The 19,346-nt window shown below is 58.1% G+C and overlaps 1 protein-coding gene and 1 long non-coding RNA gene across 4 annotated transcripts in view; one reads left to right on the top strand and one right to left on the bottom strand.

Annotated features, from left to right (window-relative positions):
• The window catches only part of NTN3 (netrin 3), a 54,330-nt gene extending 44,299 nt beyond the window's left edge, over positions 1-10,031 (top strand). For both annotated transcript variants that reach the window (XM_080384920.1, XM_080384919.1), the window contains one exon: positions 1-10,031. This exon is cut by the window's left edge and continues 13,123 nt beyond it. The gene's annotated coding sequence lies outside the window, so the exon portion shown is untranslated.
• LOC308062836 overlaps positions 7,997-19,346 on the bottom strand; it is a 44,880-nt gene continuing 33,530 nt past the window's right edge. For both annotated transcript variants that reach the window (XR_013927715.1, XR_013927716.1), the window contains exon 2: positions 7,997-19,346. This is a non-coding gene — a long non-coding RNA (uncharacterized lncRNA).

Genomic DNA, 19,346 nt, shown 5'->3' with positions numbered 1-19,346 from the left:
GAGAGGCTGGGTGAGCTCACAGTGGTGCTGCCTGCATTGGATGATGCAGAGCCAGGCAACTGAGGAGACATCTACAAGCAGTTTCAGAGAGCTGGAAATGGGGCTGCAGCAGGACCGTGTGGGTGGTGAAGCCATCTCACATCTCTGGCAGCAAGGCTTACCCAGCAAGGCAAAGACAAGACCTTTCTCAGTCCCTGGGTGAACACAGCTGAGCAGACAGCTGCCAGCAAGGGCACGGGCACGCTGGCAGTCTTGAGGCCGCTTCCCCAGAGAAAGGAGCTCTTGGACAGAGCAGTCATACTGAGTCATTGTTGTCAGGATAAATGGACTTTGAGGATTCAGAGCTGGCTGGGCGAGTGGGGAGTGCACGTCAGCGAAAGCCGAGGGGGTGACATCCATCCTGAACCAGACACACTGTACTGACACCCTGAAGCAGCAGCAAGCAGCAGCCAGCAGCAGCCGCTGGAGGTGCCACCCCTCATGGGCTGGATGTGGCACATCTGCCAGCTGCCTGGGCCAGCACCACGGAGTCCTCTGCTCTTGAGGGCTGCCCGTCCGCAGCACCCCAGATACAATCCATCACCCGCCAGCCTGTGGTGCCCATCCAGCATCCAGCAGCACCTCCCAGGGGTGCTCAGGAGTGAAATACTCCTTCTTCCCACCAGTGGTTTATAAATTATAAATCATTATGTGAAAAAGCAGAACTGGGAGTTAATCAGAGGAAAAGCCCAATAGGCTCCTCAGGAGGAGGACTGGCACCCCAGGACAAGAGCTGTGCAGGGTGGCACCCACCACGCCAGGCCAGCTCCTTCCCCATGCTGGATGCCCTGAAGAGGCTGAGTTCCACCCACTTGAGCCTGAGCACCCCTTCTACACCTCTGGCCTCAGCTTCCAGTGCTGTTCCCCCAGGGCCAAGCCTCTAACCTGCTGCTCTTCAGCTTCCTGCAACCCAGGGCGTGGGCTTGGCTCATCCAGGGAAGTAACCATGGCCAGGACCATCTGCCTCCCTTCGTTCACAGGTCCTGAGGATAAAAAAAAAAAAGAACCGGTCCTGCTGCCAGTCAAACCCAAGCACCATCTAGGGCTTTGTAGGTGGCTTTCAGCTCCCCCATTTCATTATGAGTGCCAAGAATGCAGGTTTTATGGTCTATATGGGTTTTTGGGAGCTGGAAACTATCCTCATGCCTCAGCAGTATCCAAGTACCAGAACAAGCTGGCCAGGGCTCATCCAGGGCTTCCCACACATCAGAGATTACTCTGGGTGCACAAAGCACCATCGTTGTCTTCCCACGCCACTGAGCTGGATGAGGTTAAGCAGAGACCTGCCTCCCTCCCCAGCAAAACTGGAAAACGAAGGGTGGAGAAGTAAAGGACAGCTGAGCCATCCCTCCCATTGCCAAACCCTGCCTGCATGTGGTTATCTCCAAGGCTGCCACAGCTGGGACCTGCCTGCCAGAGGTTCCAAGTCCACCAGCAGTGCCCTCGCCCAGGCAAACCCTCCTTCTCATCAAGGGGTCCCTTTGGGTGCTGCTCTCCACGCTAGCTGCAGGGTCCCAAAGCCCACTCACACCCTTTGGGTTTTGCCTGAAGAAGCTGAGGAACCACAGCCAGAAGGAGCATCTTCTACCTCTTCAGGGCAGGGACAGGGATCACCTTAGCTGGCATGTGGAGTAAAGATTCAGGTTCAAGGTGTGTATGTGGGTCTGTCTGCAGCCTTCCTTGGACTTCTTTCCTTTTCCTGGACCAAAATACAACAGCTGAAAGGCATCTGTCGAGAGCACAGGAGCCACCCAGCCTTGGGGGCTTTCCATCTCCCCATGGCCCAACAGCCCCCACTGCCCCGGCACGGGCTCTGCTGCCGGTGGACACACGGTCTTGCTGCCTCTGCCAGTCCGAGCCCTGTGTGTCCCAGCTGGGCTCCCCACAGCCAGGAGAGGTGGGACCGGCCGAGGAGGGCTCAGCTGTCCTGGTTGCTGGAGGTCTGCAGCAGGAGGGCTTGGTCCTCACCCTGACCTGGTGCATCAGCAGGGAATGTCTAGGGGAGAAGGCGGTGCCCTTCTCTGGATGCCCAGAGCCTTCATCCCCACGTAGCATCAAAGCTCTATGCTCCCTCCAGCTACAAGGGGGGACATTTACACCCCTTAATCCCAGGAAGGGTTACCGGGATGGATCTGTATGGAGACAGCATCTCTGAGCAGCGCATCAAGCTCTGGTCCCCTTTGGAGAGGAGCATCCCTCCCCACACTGCCTGGGGACGGGCACCGGCTGAGCAGGATCGTCCGTGAAACCCCCACGGGGCGTCCCCCCGCCCCGGTCCAGGGGTACCCGGTGGGAGCGGGGCCCAGAGCACCGGCAGCCTGGGGCAGGGGCGGCGCAGGCTCAGGTGACCGCAGCGGGGGCGTGGGGCGGGGGGCGGCCGCGGTAATGACAACCAGGTGAGCAGGCGGTGATAAGCCCCCAGGAATGCGGCGGCAGCTGCCGGCCCGCGGCTCGCTCAGACCTTGGATGGGCCAATTAAGTAAATAGAAAATTTGGAGCGCGGGATCAAAGCTGGAGAGCGCGGGCTTTATTTATTTGGAAAAGGTCAGATTATATTGGCAGATGTGTTAAAGGAGAGATGAGAAAAAAACCTTTCAAAAACATTGGCCCTGATTTGAGGTTTCCTGACGGGCGGGCCGTTTTTTTTTTTTTTCTTTCTTTTCGGCCCACGGGTGGGTAGGAGTGCTGGCAGCGCGGGGGGCCGTGGGAAGGGCACGTCCCGCAGCCTTGCCCACACCGGGCTCGATGCCCCTGCCCACCTGCCTGCTGGCCCCCCACCTCTGCCAGCAGCCCCAGCCCCAGCAAAGGGGTTCCCTCTGGCACAGAGCCCGCACCCCACCACGTCACGCAGGCCGCAGTCCCCTGCAGCTGGCCCCTGCACCGCGGTCCCCAAGAGCTGGTGGTCTGCAAGGTGGGTGGACCTGATGGACTCTACCCACCGCTTCCCTTCCTGCTCGCCCCCGGTCCCAGCAGCTCCCTCAGTGCAGGGCTCAGCACCCTGAGGTGATGCTGCCATCCACCTGGTGCCACCCTGGCTGTCCCGGGCCATCCCAGGCCACTGTCTCACCGCTGCTCTGCTGCCTTTTTGGTTTTCCCGGCTTGTAAAGGTGGTGGCAATGCCCCCCAAGCAGTGCCCCCGAGCAGGGGCAGAAGAGTGCTCGGCACTGCCTCACTCCGCCTGCCCTGCTCGCAGGCTTACTCTCCTGGGGGGGCAGGGGGACCCTTGGACCACCTCCCATCAATGAGCCCGGGGACATTCCCAGTGCCAGCCGCTCTGCCAGTGGTGTTTCTGAGCTGGTGCCCAGACTGAGGCTGGACTAGGTGCCCTTGGCTCCCACTTCCGAATCACCACCTCCTCACAGGTGCTTGGCCAGCCCCCCCAACACTGCAAATGGGGACAGACATCACCTCCTTTAGCACCCAAAAACCGCAGAAGGGTCACGCAAACCTCAGCATCCCACACCCCTAGGCTTTGCTCTGCTTCCCAGAAGCAGTGTGGGGGTTGCAGCTGGGGAAACTGAGGCAGGGAGGCAGGAGGGGAGAGGGAGTATGTGGTGCGGACAGTGGCAGCATGGAGCAGCAAGGTGGGAAGGTGGCAGGAGGGACCTGCGATGGGGGAGAGGAATGTGTTCGCCGGGGCAGGAAATTGTTGGGCTCGGCGAGCTCGGGACCCGCCTGCTAAGAAAACAAGCGGAGGCCGAAAGGCAGCGGGGGCGCAGCGCCCGGCGGGGGGGCAGGAAGGGGGCTCCGGGGGCAGGAATGCCGGCTATGTTCCCGCTCCAGGCAGGTGTGCCGGACCCGCTGCCGACCCACGCCAAAGCTGCAGCTTGGCCATGGGAGCCCTGTTTCCTCTGCACAGACTGGCAGGCGTGGAGCGTGGCAGCCCAAGGGCTGCAGGCAACTCCTTTTCTAGTCTTGGCCTGGCCCTGCCTCAGTTTCCCCAAACTTCAAATCACCCTGCACATCAGCCACACATGGTGGCAAGCCCCATCCTGGGGATGCCAGGGCAGGCACAAGCTGCCGGCGGGGAGAGCTTCAGGGCTTTGCTGTGCACGCCCCTGGACCTTGCTCAGAGAGAGCCGTGACCAAGGGAACTTCTGATCTCCCATGCTGTGGGATCTCCCATGATATCTCCATGATTATGGAGAAGGCAACCCCTGTGTCACCACTGGTCACCCTGCCAGGTCCTGTCCACCTGCACACCAGGTGCCGCAGGGGCGATGAACTGTGGAGCAGAGCCCACAGGGTGGGAGTGAGTCAGACCAGGAGCAGAGGGAGAAGCCCACAGGGTGGTCCTGCTGGACAGGGCTGGTGGGAGGGGGTACGACCACAGTGGTGGCCAGGGGCAGGGCGTCCCTTATGTTGTCATCTGCCCACTGCCTGGTCCCCCACGGGGCCACCACTGCATGGCCACCCCAACGACCTGCCCCACCTTGTCCACACCAAGGAGTGCCCAGTGCAGTCCCAGACTGGGCTTGCAGCTGCAGGGACATTTCTAAGCCCTTTCTGTTCCCTTTGTGGGACAGCACAGCACAAAATGCCACCTGGATCACGACACTATTTGGAAACTCCGCTGGCATGTAATACAATATCTGGCAGGGGCGTCTACGACTTTATCTGCAACAGATCAGGTTGGAGCAAAACCTTCTGAGACAGCATCTGGAAGTGGTTTAATCTTCGCCAAGTTTTGCATGAAATACCAATTTTCCACCCCTTATATTTAGTTTATTGAAATTAGGAGGGGAAACTCCCCCTCCTCCTTTCTACTGCTCCCCCCACCCCCGGGTTCTCCTCTGGGGCAGCTCAGCTTCTCAGCTCTTCTGGAAAAGCTGAAGACGTCATGGAGCTGCGTCTCGGGCCGGGGAGTTCCTCTCCATGCTGTGACAGGCAGCAGGGCTGCGCCTGCACCGCTGCGTCAGAGGCCTGGGCTGAAGGCAGCCGAGCTGGGTTGCAGGCAGGCAGCGGAGGCAGGTTGCAGGCAGGCAGCTGTGCTGGGTTGCAGGCAGGCAGCGGAGGCAGGTTGCAGGCAGGCAGCTGTGCTGGGTTGCAGGCAGGCAGCGGAGGCAGGTTGCAGGCAGGCAGCTGTGCTGGGTTGCAGGCAGGCAGCGGAGGCAGGTTGCAGGCAGGCAGGCAGGCCACGTTGCTGGCAGTAACAGGAGCAGGAATGGCAGGGCAGAGACCGTGGTGGCCAGCACTAACAGCGGCAGAGCAGGGATGGGTGCAGCATCTCAAGGCGGTGACCAGGGGGAAAGTCCCACTGTGCTGAGCAGGGACACAACCCATCAATGGGACCCAAGCAGGAGCTGCGGGGAGCAGCCGATGGCACCACCAGCTGTGCCAAGCTGCTACCGATGCTGAGGTTCCAGAGGGATGTTTTAACCAAATCTGGCATTTTCACCCCAGTCTTCATCATGCTGAGCCACAGGCCCTCATTGCAGGGCAAGGAGATGCAAGCTGCTGAGCAAACCATCACACACACTGGAAAATCCAGCCAAATTCTGTACTCGGCTTCAAACTGCTCAAGCAGCTGCTGGGCTCCACACCCTCTCCCTGAATTTTTCCTTTAAAATTTATGACCTGAGGCAGAGGGACAGAAAGGGACAGCTTTAGGAAGGGCAGTACCAGCCTTGCCACCAGCTCTGCCTGCCAGCAGCCACCAGCCAGGTCCCAGGAGGTTCTGAGGGGCCAGCTCGCACATGTGCTGTGTTTGCAGGATCTGAGCAGGTGTTTTTAGGATGGAGCTGGCACATCAGCTTTGGGGACAGATTTGCATGTGTTTGCCCATGCGAGGTGGGGGCTCATGGCAGGACCGTCTCATTCCTGGCACAGGGCAGCAGCAGTATGCTGTCCCACGGGAGAGCTGGCAGGGGACAGCGAACTGGCTTTCCTCCCACTGCAGGGACAAGGGTCAGGGGACAGGGACATGCCAAGGCCCCTGGCCAGGGAAGATGTGCTGGAAAACTGGGAGATGCACTGCCTCACCAAGCAACTAGGGTATTAAAATAACTTCCATCTTCCAGGTTGGAAACACATCCCAGATTTTACCCGGCGGGAGGCTGTGCGGGCAGATGCCCAGCTGCCTGCAGCTCCCACTGGCACAGGTCCATCGCACCATGGGGACAGTCCTTGCAAGCTCTTTCTTGGACATCCGAGGAGCACAGAGAGTGTGGCTGGAGGCGGCACCGACCCAGGCTGCATTACACAACCTGGACATCCCCTGCTCTGGGAAGAGGGCTGGGAGTTCTGAGGCTACTCGTCCCCTTGCTGGCCCTGGGGGCCTGGGCTGGAAACAGCCAGCACAGCACAGCCCTGTGAGCCAGACCAGGGTGCAGGGTTCAGCCCTGCAAAGGCCTGTCGTCACTACGGTCCTGGCCCAGCAAGGCTGGGGCTCTGTGCTGGCTCCCCCCTCGCTGCACAGCTCCGGCCCTGGCTGTGCCGCAGCTCCCCACTGAGCTGCCGGGACCATATGTCCCTGCAATGCCGCTGTGATGCTGCTGCCAAGGCTGAGCATCGCTTCCCACCACTCCCGCTCCTGTGAAAGGGGAATGGAGGGAAAGGGGGCCCTGCTGCACATCCTTAGGGTGCCTTTAGCCCCCCCATGGCCAGGGTTGCACTTCTACTCTGCCCCAGGACCTGCTGCAGCAAGGATGGAGGAGTCCTCTCCTGCTCCATGGCAGGGGGCTTTAGGAGGTCTTCCTCTCCCGCACAGCCCCACAGCCCCCCAAGCCCTGCTCCTCCGTCCCACTGCCCCCTGTGAGGGGCTGGAAGGGCATTTGTTTTCCACTGGCACAGGTCCACACGGAGCCCGGCTGCCAGGCAGGGAGGGGAGGCGAGGCTAAGCCAAAAGCTATAGAGCAAAGCATGTGAAGCTCAAGGTTTAGCTGTCCTCGTCCCTGTCCTACTCCTCCCACCCGCTTGTCCCCAGAGGACTGTGCCTTTCCCATATGCTGGCAGGGCCAGGCTGGCTGGGAGCAGGGCCAGGGCAGAGCAGCGGATGCACCCAGCTGCAGCAGCCTCAGGCTTGGGAGCTGTGCCGAAGCCCCTCTGTTCTGGGGGGGAAGGAGGGGGAGTCTTCTGGGAGCTCCGGGAGCCTTCCCAAACCCAGGCACTCCCCAACAAGCGTTGCTGTCTCAGCATCCAGCCTGTGTCTCCTGCCCTGATCCAGCCCTGGCCCTGCAAGGGGTGGGCACAGGCTGGGGATGGGCCATGCTGCAGGATGCGGCCCATGGGGGTAACCCCCCCTGAGTACCTGTCCTGGGCACCGTGGCTGGCGGGACGTGTCCCTCACCACTGCTGAAGTCAGCAGGGTGGCACCCATCACCTCTGCCAACATTCTTGCAGGGTGGGGAGCAGCAGAACCTTTAGGGACCCCTGGGAAACCCAAGCTCCTTTTTTTTTTTTTTTTTTTTTGGGGGGGGGAGCGGGGAGGGCAGGTTATAAGAAGAGTCAGACCTCCCATCCAGCTGGATTTCTGCTCCTCCATCTGCTACGTCCCAGCACTCCATGGGGGCCACAGCCTGAGCTTCACAGCTGCGTGAACTGAGGCTCAACAGGTAGGAATACATCCCAGCCTGGCCTCAGCCAGGTGCCACCAGCGTCCCCTGGGACCTGGGAGTCCCCTGCTCTCACTGCGGGGTGTCCATCCCTGTGGCATGCCAGTGTGGAGGTGGGATGCGATGGTCCCATACACATGAACAACTCCTCCAGGTTTCTTCCATGTGTTCAGTGATGGCTCCATCCCTTTCCCCAGCGCTAGAGCTGGCCAGCGTGGCCTCACCAACAACTCTGTTCCTCCATCCTGCAAACCCCTGGGGTGTCCCAGTGCCCACAGCCTCCTCCCTGCACAGAGTTGCACCTATTTAATTAAAGGTGTGAAATGATCTCATTAAATCAGTGCTGGGCTCTTTGTCCAAACTGCTCATACAGCTTTTGAATGGCTTTCTTCCACTATGTTTCATTCTTTTTTTTTCTTTTTTTTTTTTTTTTTTTTTTGGCTTTGTTTCCAAAGCAAACAAGGTTTCTGCAGTCGTGGTATGTGCAGGTATGTCTCGCTGTCCAGCTTTATAACCTTCAAAGCACCAGCCAATTTCAACTGGAGTCGATGCAGGGATGGAGTTCGGAGATGCTCCATCCCCACATGGCCTGTGGGAAGGGTTGGAGATGCTGCATCCCCAGCTCTGCTTTCACTGGACACCAGAGGAGCCAGGTGGGAAAACGGCCTTGAGACACAAATTGCCAAGTCAGTGCTTGCCCCCACCAGCACCAAGAAAACTTTGCTCTTTCCTACTGGAAATTTTGCCTGCACCAATGCTGCAGAGGTTGATTCACTGCAGGAGCTATTTTGACCAAACCCCCAATTTTAAAACATTCTTCCCATTTAATAATAATAACTGAGGAAGAGGAAAAGAAGAGCAAGAACCAAGCAATGTGAAACTTGAGCTGGGCACTGCCAGAGTGCTGTGATGGTGCATTGCCACGTGCATGCACGGTGCACCCTGCATCACCACGGTGGGCATCAGGCAAGGGCTGCCTGGCACAACCAGCTGGCAGCAGCAATGCCATGGGGTCCCAGAGGCACTGACCGATCCCAGTCCTTGCTCTTCTGCCACTGCCCTCCACTGCAGTCCCTTCACCCTCTCCTCGCTGGGGCTCCACTCCCAGCTTGGTCCCTCGCTCTCCCCTTTCTTGGCTGGGTGTTTGACGGCACAGGTGCACACCAGTCCCCCCCTACTGCTGCCCTTTTTTTAATTAGTTGATAAAGAAAGCGTCCTTTTGAAGCAGGTAGGGGATTCCTCACATCCCTGGCATTGCTGGGCTGCCTGGCTGTAACCCTATTCCGGTTAAAAGCTTTCTGCACCCGTCCATGGCCGCCGGGCCTCTGGCTCGCCCCACACCTGCAGGCAAATCCTCGCGGGCTGCCTGCTCGGCCACTCGTGCAATTACCCAACGTGATGATTAACTGAGGGAGTGCAGGAGGGATGAGGACTTCACCTTGCCAGCAGCGACTGCCTTTGCCTCTGATGTGGGGCGGCTGGGTGCCCCCACCCTGGGTACCGCAGCACCCAGCACTGCCTCTGGAGCAAATCCCAAAGCCAGGGCTGCAGGTGGATGTTGGGGGCACCCGGGTCTCAGCATAAATGTCCCCTCCCTGGCATCTCCGTATCTGGCTCAGAAACCTGGTGCTGCGGGGCAGAGGGCTGTTTGCTGCCAAACCCAAAGCTCAGGTGGTTTCTCCGCTCCTCCCAGCCCTCGGGCAGCAGGTTCATGACTTGGGAGGTGAAAGCCAGGCAGGGGGCTTGGAGTCCTCTCCTGGGCTGGCTCCCTGCTCCCTGGCCCTCAGCACCCTGGCAGCCCTCAGCCAGGTGGAGGACAAGGTTGCAAAGCCCAAAGCACATCCTCCTGCAGCCCGAGGCACATCTCCCTGATACATGTCCCCCCTGCAGCCCGATGCATGTCCTGCAGCACGATGCAGGTCCCCCCTGCAGCCCAGATCAGCAGGCCCCATGGCGTGCCAGCGTGCTGAGGCAGCCTGTCAGCACAGCACGGCTCCCGGCCCCATGTGCTGCCCGTTATATTGCGGAACCAGTAAAAATTATTTCGGCATGTGCCTGTGTGGTCCGCAGCAATGCCCCAGCCTGGGATAACCAAAGCAGAGGAAGCCCCAGGCTGAGCTTTAAATCTTGCTGCCCTTTGCCAGAAGCCCCCAAGTGCCTGAGCCCCCCTGTCCCATGACCAACATCCCCTCTCCATACCGGAGAGACGGCTCAGGGACCCCCGCGGCAGCCCCCAGCAGCATAAGCCCTGCACACCACAGCAGTGACGGCATTCAGATCCCGCTTTAAATCAATTGCTGCGCCCTGGCAGCTCTGTTTCCACGGTTCCATGTTATTCTTTCACTCAATCATGGGGAGAATGACTCTGTTTTCCTTCGGCAGTTTTGGTTCTTTTTCCTCTTTTCTTTCTTTCTTCCTTTCTTTCTCGGGGCAAGGATGGGGTCGGAGCGAATATTCATTTCCACGGTTCCAGCTCATTGAGAACAATAAGGGCAGTAAACAGAGGGCAGCATTGCTCAGGAATGTGAAGCATTTGCCTGCGGTTTAAAATTACTAATTTTTTTACAGGCGAGAATATATATATTTTTGAAGATCTTGAAGGACAGGCCAAATTCTGCTCCCCCTCACCACTCCCCCCCAGCACCCCCAGATCTCCCCCCACATTGGGTTTGTTGCAAACTGGCACTAAGCATGAGAGGTGATGGAGGGCTCGGCAAACTGGGGGTCTCAGGGGAGCCTAGCCGTGGAGCTGGATTGGGAGGGGAGACCCGAAGTCACCAGTTGAAGCTGCAGAAGTTGGACCTGGAGCCCGCAGGTTTCAGGAATGGGCACAAAAAAAGCGCTGCTGCTCTCTCACTGCAGAAAAAAAATTTAAATGAATTAAATGTGGCTGGGGTGCAACAGCACAGAGTGGCACTGGGGAGGGGATGGGCTGGGGGCATCTCTGGTGGCGGTCCAGGCTGCAGGGTGGGGGGACCTGCTGTGACACGTGTGCCCTTCCCTGGGTGCTGCAGGGCAAGGCCAGGCTGTCCCTGCACAGGAGTCACATCCTGCTCTCAGGGCTGCTGCTGCCCATCAGGAGTGAGGGCAGGGGACAGCAGGGCCATAGGCTACAGGGAGAGAGTGGGGATGTCCCCAGCTGCCCTCAGGACAGCCACAGTCGGCTGCTGCCCTCTGACTGGGCACCTAAGACCTTCCCAGTCCAACTGGCACGACTCCCACCTCTGGGAGGGAAGCAGGCACGTGGAGGGGCTGTGCCCCACCACTGCCATGCCCCAGCCGAGAGGCGCTGCCCATCTGGCCCTGGTACAATCCCATCCCTGCATCCCCACATTTCCACCGGCTAAGAGCAACCCCCTCCCCCTTGCCGCAATGCAAGCACTATTGCTGCTCCTCACGCGACAAGAGCTGGTCTGGGAAGACTGAAGGGATGCAGGAAGGCAGGTATGTCTTCACCGCCCCACCTCAGAGGGATGATGGCTCCTGAGAGTCCCTGGCTGTAGACCTGCTCGGCTGCCCAGTACAACAGCCAGCAACTGGCACAGCGGGCAGAGCCGCAGAGCTTGGCCTGGGGGCACTGGCACCGGGTGATGTGCAAGCACACAGGCTCCCGCTCAGCTGCACCGAGCCCCACGTTTCGATCAATTCCTCCCTCTCAGCAGAGGCAGGAGGACCAGGGGAGTCAGCTGAGGACGTTCAGGCTCACAGCTTCACTTCCAAATGAAACGGCGGAGGGAAGCATTGTTTTATTGAGAGCAATTGCTTTCATAGCCCTGCCCCAACAAACACGCATGCATCCTGTCTCAGGGCTGATTAGCTCCAGATATGCACACACTGGCTGTGTGAGGATGGCTGCCTCCCGCTCCTCACTCCCGCAGCCCCCCTAGCCCCGGGGCTGCCCCCCACCAACCTTCCACCCCATGTCCCCAAAGCCATCCAGGCTCCGCTCGCAGGGAGCAGCTGCGGTTCCCCCCATCTGGATCCTCTTTGCAGATCCAGCTCCCAAATGTTTTGCCGCTTACCCAGAGGCTGAATGGAAACATTTGGGCCCTTTCTCTTTGCTCGCCTCTTCCTCTTCACGGCCATGAAATCCTCCCTGTGCCTTCTGCAGTGGCGTAGATGCGACCCCGGGCATCAGGGCTCACCCCAAGCTGCTCTCCTCCATGGGACACTGGGCAAAGACCATTGTAGACTCCATGCTGGACCCTGCAGCAGGACCAGCCAGGGCTGAGGGATGTATTTGGAGACCAGACAAGCCCCTGGATGATGCAGTTTGCTTCCATAGGCCTTTTACAATGACTGAACAGCTTGAAGAGTCACAAGCCATGACGGAGTATAGCAAAATCTCCATAAATCAAGAAAAAAGGCATAGACATAAAGCTGGGAAGACATTTGCCTTTTATTGTCTCTTCAGACAGGCTTAGCATTTAAAGGCTTTTATCTCCTTTTTATGGTTTTTCAGGTGGGCTTCAAGCCAGTAGGTGCCTTGCATCCTTACTCTGCATTAAATTACATCACAGGGAAAGGAGACTGGGGAGCGGATCACAAGGAGGATGCAGCCAGTGCGTCTATGCCCACGGCTGGGTATGACTCGCCCCGGCCAGTGCTGCCCCCCAAGTGACTCCGGGGCAGCTTTCCTGCCCTGCAGACCTCAGCCTCTTGCCCAGCCTTAGCTGGTGGGAGGAACTGCCCTACCTAGGACTCTGGTGATGCTTTGCAACAAGCCAAAGGGACCGCAGTCCCTCGGGGTTTTGGTCTGGATCAGAGCCACACCTGCACTAAAAGTCTGGATCCCAGCACTCAGATGGTGGAGAGGAGTCCCAAAACCTTAAAGGTTTGTGCGCACTGCTGGGAGAATCCCATCTTCCTTCCTAACAGACCCTTAGCACATCCTCCCAGATCCCACGTGCCAACAGAGACCCCAAAGCTACCCTCTCCGAGGCAGCGCCCAGCTGCAGTGAGCCACAAGCAGCCTGCTGATGGGATGGTGGGAGCCCCAGCCACTCCTGGGACCCCTGACCCCTGGGTGGGTCCAGGAGCGGGGGATGCTGCTGGAGTGGAGGAGTGGGCTTATTGCAGGAGAATCCCAGGGGAAATGCTGCCTTGGCCAAATCACCCCCACAAGGCAGGCGGGAGGCAGGAGCTCACAGTGAGCTCATGGCAGGGGTGAGGGTGGTGATGGGGAGGGTGCACAACCTCCCCAATCCAGCAAGTAGACCCCTCGGGGGGGGGACTGGCCTGGCTGCGGTGACCCGCAGTTTCAGGACAGACTGTTCGTGCCACAGAGCTGGGTTTGCTTAATAACAGGCATTGAATTGAATGTGCTTTTTGTGCGATTCCCTGCTGACACCAGACATCGGCTGTGTGATGAAAGACCTCTGCTCCCCCCAGCCCAGCACCCCATGGCTTCCTCCCAGGACCTTGCCCTGGAAAGGTTCCTGCCCCCCTACGGAAACCTCTGCGGGGGGTATCAGGGCACAGGGAGAGGGAAGATGGCCTTTGGACCCCCATCTCATCTATCCCTGCAAGAGTTGTCCCCAAAATGGGGTCATGGCCCCCAGAGGATCATGGCACTATATGTGCCATGGCACCATATCCCCACTATATGGGGACATGGGTGGGATGTATAGCAGGGAGTCACCATGCCAGGAGTGGGGCTGTGGGCACACAGTGGGCTGTGTTGCAGCCGCTCCCTTCTCCTACATCCCCTAGGGCCAGGCTGGGTGAAGGATGGTCAGGGACCTCTGCATCTGCAGGTGGCTGCTCCCCAAAGAGCCACCTGCACCTGTATCCTGCCACCTTCTGCTCCCCCAGCTGTCCATTGCCCAGGGTCTTTCTCATCCCAACTGACAGCCCTGGGGATGGGCTGTCTGGGGGCCAAGGTTCCTTCTTCTGCAGGACTCCTATCCCCTGGGACACAGGGGACCAAAGCCTGTAGCGAGCATCTCTGCCCCTGCCCTGCTCAGCCTCCTCACCCGGCCCCAGTGCTCAGCAGTAACTAGGCACCCTGGTGTTCCCCGTGGGGCTGCAACCCCTGCTGAAACGCAGAGGCCGCAAGACACTCGCTTAGATGCCCGAGCAGGCATTTTTCTTCCCAAAGCTTGTAGTTGCGCTTGCAGCAGCAGGTAGCTGTGCAGGCAGGGGTGGAGGGGTCCAGATGCAGCTGCAGACGGCAGGTCAGAAGAGTGGGGCATGGCAGAGCTGTGCTCCCGGTGCCCCCCGAGCAAGGACGTGGCGGTCAAGTGGAAGAGCAAGTCTCACTGTTCAAACCAAGCATCTTCTGGCCAGACATCAGGCTGAGGGACAGCTGTGGGCTCACATTGAGGTGCTGCGAGGGGGACACACGGAGAGGAAGCAAGGGGAAGGGACATGGCACATGAAGGGTTAAAGGTGTCCTTCCCACCCAGCATACACTGTGTGCCAATCCTCCCAGCCATGTGTTTGAAATCCTTTCTGCTATCTCCTGAAAATATTTACAGTACACGCAGATAAATTAGCTGTAGCGCTTATTACGTCTCCCTGGAAATATATACAGCAGTTAAAGATGTTTAAAAAAAATAGCCGAAAGCCGTCTCTTTACTATATCTGGAAGATATTTCACAGCGTGGGGAATTTACAGGGCTGGGTGGTGGGGAAATCACATTTATTTTCACTCGAGTAGAGAAAGTTAAAGGACCCTTCACTGGAGTTTATTTTCATCTCTACTTTCAAGACAAGGAGCCAAGGTTGCCTTGGAGCGAGCCGTCACGCCGAGGTGGGGGCACGTTGGGGTAGGGTGGGGGTGGAGGCCAGGAGCTTGGTGGCACCATGAGCTCCCGGACACTCGGACACAGGCTCCTCACACCACTGCAGGGCATGCTGCCTGATGAGCCACCAGAGAAAACAAGTGACATGGAGGCTGGGGACACCATTGCCAGGTACCTGTGGAGGTTTAGATGATGGGACACCTCTGGTAGTCCAGGCTGCCTGGCGCAGGGTCAGGGTCTCTCCTCCTTCTGGGCGGGATCTCAGCCAACCTCACTTCTCACAGACCTCCCACAAAACACCTGCCTGTCCCCTTGCCCCCAAGCACACATTTCTGAGGGCACTGCACCCCAGAAGAGCAATGTCCTCAAAGCATATATCTCCTCAGCCAAAGCAGCCTGAGAGGCTGCTCCCATCCCCAGTGCCATCCCAAGTCAAGAAGCTCTGCCAGGACAAAGTGATGGGGCACCGTCACACTCAAGGCTGCTTTGTTGGTTTTTGTCTGCCAGAGAAAAGCGAAAGCTGGTGTCATCTCCATGCACAACTTTCGCCATAGCTTCTGGGTGAAAATCAAGGTGATCTTCAAACCCACAGCAGAGGCATCAGGTGTCACAGATTCTCCCCATCTCCAGACTTCAAGGCTGACCCTCCTCAAATGGCCTTTCCAGAAGTCCCCAGATCTCCACACCATGGTGAAAGGGCTGTGGTGGAACATCTCCACTTTTTGGTTAGCTCCTGTAGCCAACGTCATCTTGCCTGGTGAAAGCTCATTGATTGAAACATTCTCTTCCTGTCTTCTCTGGCTTCTCCCTTGGCTGAGGGTTCCCATGGGAAGACACCTGCCAGCCAGGAGTCAAAGACCAAGGTCCTCAAATGCACTCATTGACTCATGGTCACTGACCAAACATTAGATGACAATGTCTTTTGGGCCACTGGCATCAAGATCTGGAATCAAGCTGCTGGCCTTGACGTAAAAGGCTTTGGGAAGCCATTTGCTAATTCCCCTGAGTCACCCGCTCCCTCTGGCTGTTTTGAAATTCATATCTAATGAGTGGTTTGGGTGAAGGAATTCTGCAAAGATGCAAACAATTCCTTTGCCAAAATAAATGGAGCCAGAGCCGGGCTTATAAACATATAAATCATTTCTAGTTTTTAGCTTGCAAACAAGATACTTGTTTCTTCATACAGATTTGGGAGAGGGTACGAGGCAGGAGGAGGAGCGGGGGGTGCTGACTGAAGCTCCCCTCCAAGCGCAGACCATGCCTTCCTCAGAGCAAAACATGGGGCACCAGCCACCCTCCAGAAAGTCTCAAGGAAGTAGCTCCAGAAAGTCCTCCAGAAAGTCTCCAGGAGGGAGGAAAGTTGGGCTCTCCAGCAGCTTTTTTGCTTATTGGCTCCTCAAACAATAATCTGCAGCAAATTAACTCAACCAATTCTTAATTTTCTCTCCAACTGAGGGATGTCATGTCCTGGGCCAGGCAGGAAGGAGAAACATCCTTGGGGTTGAAGGACATTGCACAGAGAACAACTTAACCACACTGCACAGGGCTGGCTAAACATGCGCACTTTGCTGTGCATGCATTCCATGCAGGACCGCTATGGGACAGGAGAAAAATGATGCAAATCACCCAAACCAGAGTCAAGAACAGCACGGCCCTAGCACGGCTAGCAGAGGACAGAGCTCACCTGGCTGCAGGGTCATGGCATTCCTCTGAGCCCCATGCCGCTGGTGGGGTTCGGCACCCCTGGGACATGGGTGGCCCCTTGCTCTGGTAGCCATTTGCCCAGGAGCTGGGAGATGGCAAACCTGCACCCTGGGATGGGAGCTGCTCCCGTGGAAGAGTTTTGCACCGAGTTTGTGCTAACCGCATTTTTTCCCAAATAAAGTGTTCTAGCTTGGTCAAATTTGAGCATATTCCAGGGACACAAGACAAATCTCAGCCTCTCTTCCCTCCCTACTTGCCAAATTGCTTCAAAGACAGAATTTTAAAACAAAATAAGGAAATAAGGACAAATACTTTGCTTTCCCTTATCCCCATTCTTGGAAAGAGCCACGTTCTCCAGCTGAAAGCTTCCCCCAAAATTTAACTGGAGGCTGCAACCCACCCTGAAAAAAATTGCCACCCAGCCTGGGATGGTTTGGCAAAGCTGGCAGCAACTGCAGGCAGGGTTCTACAGAAGGAAGCATCAAGTATCCTTAAAAGCAGGGGGCCCTTCTGGCTCCCCACCCTGAGCACATGGAGTCCGTCTGTGGCATGCTCAGAGCACAGTCACTTTATTTATAGGACACAGAGGATGTGCCTTGGCCCTCCAGGGGCTCTTTTCCCCCCCCCCCTTTTTTTTTTTTTTTTTTCCCAAGCCTGCAGAAGCCAGCCAGATAACCAAAGCTGTTCCTCACTTTCACAGCAGATAAGCTAATTGTCGGATATGCCCTTTGAGATAAGCAGAGCCGGGTTTACGAGGGAACATGTGTTCTTGGGAAACGCTGTCACCCAGCTGCGATGCGTGTGATAACCCAAGGACGTGCAGGCTCCCTCCCCGAGGAATCGGGGAGTCCCTTGGCTACCGGGGCTCAGGGGCTGCTGCCTTGGGCCGCTGTGGTGTGTTTTGGGGGTGGGGGGGGTGGGGGTGTGTGTGTTCCCCTGCTCCCCTGCTCCGTTGCTGCTGAGCACAGAAATGCTGCAGTGCAGAGCACCGCCAGACCCCCAGGAGACCCAGTTCTTTGGATGCTTTGTAATTCAGCAGAAGGTTTAATGCTTATTGAAACTCACAAAAAATTTGCAGTGAGTTTAGGACAGGTCAGGCCAGGCTGGTACTGATAGGGACTCCCTGGCAGCACCAGTGGGTGCCGAGTCCCTCTCTGAAGCACGAATACAGGCAAGAGGGTATTTCCCTCCAGCCCCTGCGGACCCACGTGGCTCTATCACTGGTGGGGCAATGGCTGAGCACCAGTCTGCACTGGGTGAAGCCAAGGCACTGGAGACAGAGGCTCAGTCCAGACAGGGCTGAGCAGGGGGAAGCCATGGGTGACCCCACAGATGGGTCACTGGTGGACCTCTCTCCGCTAGCTAAAAACCTCTGGCGAGGACCTGTTGCCCATGCACAGCCTCCAGACCAAGGCTGGGGCCAGGTTTCCCAAATTTCACATAAATGTCAAAGCCAGGGGACCCCTTGGAGGCCATTTCAGCTGCCCCAGCCTGCCCTGACTGCAACCAGCCTGTCTGGGAGCAGTCAAGTCCTAGACTCTCTGCTGATGGGGATGGCAGAGCCTCCTGAAGCATGGCAAGGCTCACCCTGACATGCAAGACATGCTGTGCTGGCAGGACCGTGCACCGCCCAAAGGATTTGCACCAAAATCCTTCCCACACAGTGTCCCCAGTCTTCCCTGGCGTGGGAACAGAGCAGTCATGCTCCTCCGGGGCCACGCTTGCACACCAGGAGTGAAAGGCAGGCAGAGCCAGGGCATCGGGGTGATCTGAGCCGCTGAACCCTCAGCCCCAGCGAGGATGCTCACAGGGTGCACAGGAGAGGGCTGGGGGAGGAGATCTGCTGCTCTGCCCTGCAACGAGACTGCCTTTGGTGTGGCCTTGACCTCCTGCCTGGCTCCTGCTGGCCCCTTGGCTGGCTGTCCTGACCAGGACCTCCCAGCCTAATTGTGGGGAAGCCACCTGCCTGCCACTGGGGGTGCTCAGTCCAGTGTGGCTCCCAGCACTGGAGATGGTCCATCCAGTGAAGCTCCCAGCTCTGGGGATGCCCTGACTGGTTTGGCTCCCAGCACTGGGGATGCTCCATCCAGACCAGATCCCAGTGCTGGGGATGCTCTGCTCAGTCCATCTCCCAGCACTGGGCATGATCAGCACAGCGTGGCTTCCAGCACTGGAGACACTCCATCCAGTCCAGCTCGCAATGCCACCACCCACAGCCACACCTGCAGGACCTGCACAGCAAAGGCACCCACCCGCCGTGATCCCACTGGCCCCGTCCGAGCAGCTCTCCGGGGCAGCAGCAAGGCCGTGCTCCCTTGCCCCCCAGCAAGTGAGCCACCCTTGCTCGGCTGTCCCTTCCCTCCCTCCCCCCAAACAGCCATCACTCACCAGGCTTTGATTACGGCCACAAAGGAGCCTTGGAGGAACCATGGGGAAGCTGGAGGGAGGCAGGCAGATGATGAAAGAGCTGTCAAATGGGATTAAACAGTAACCGTCTCCCCTACTGCTGGGCAGCGGGAAGGGGGACAGATTGTACTGGATTGTAATGCAGGAGCCCTACCGCTGCTGGAGCCTGCCAGGCCCGTCCTCCTGCAGGCTGCCGGCCGGCCGTGCCCCACCAGCAGGCAGCGGGACAGCCGGGCAGTAGTGCCTGTGTGGGAGGTGGCAGTGGGCGATGCACAGCGTCTCTTCACATGAGCACCCACATCCCCCAGCATCACCCCCAGGCCCTCAGTGAGACCCTCCGCATCCTCTTGTGGGCTGAGGAAGCCATCCCCCAAGTTCCCAGGCATGGAGAGTCTGCAGGGGTTTGGATGGAGCTCTGCCCACCCCCAGCCTGCAGCTGGTGATGTCCCCTTGGCCCCACCAGCACCTGCTGCTGCCAGCATAGCCCTCCCCTCCCCTGCCAGCCCCAAGGGGAGATGGTCTGGCAGGGAACACCTCACTCATCGCATCCTTCTTGCCAGCCCTTGGGTAGAAACTTCTTTTTTCCTTGCCTCACCTCCAGGCAGAGAATCACAGAGGTGGGGAAGGGGTAGGCACACTTTCTTATAGCACAGGGACCACGCCAGAGCTACCTGGGGACCTTCTGCAGCTCCTCAAGGATGTGGGTGCTGCTTAATCCCACCAGAGCTCTGGAGGCAGGATGAGCATAGGGGACCCTACCTTTCCATGCATCCTCCTGCCACCCCTCGAGCAGCCCAGCAGGTGGGACGCAGGGTGCCATGACCTGCGGATCCATCCCATGCATGGTACAGGCGTGTTCTGGCTTTCCCATGGGTGTGCAGCGTCAGGATCTCAGCAT

Source organism: Falco punctatus (genome assembly GCF_963210335.1).
Source record: "Falco punctatus genome assembly, chromosome: 4".
Lineage (NCBI taxonomy): Eukaryota > Metazoa > Chordata > Aves > Falconiformes > Falconidae > Falco > Falco punctatus.
The sequence above is the reverse complement of the archived record's forward strand: the minus strand, read 5'-3'. Positions and strand labels throughout refer to the sequence as shown.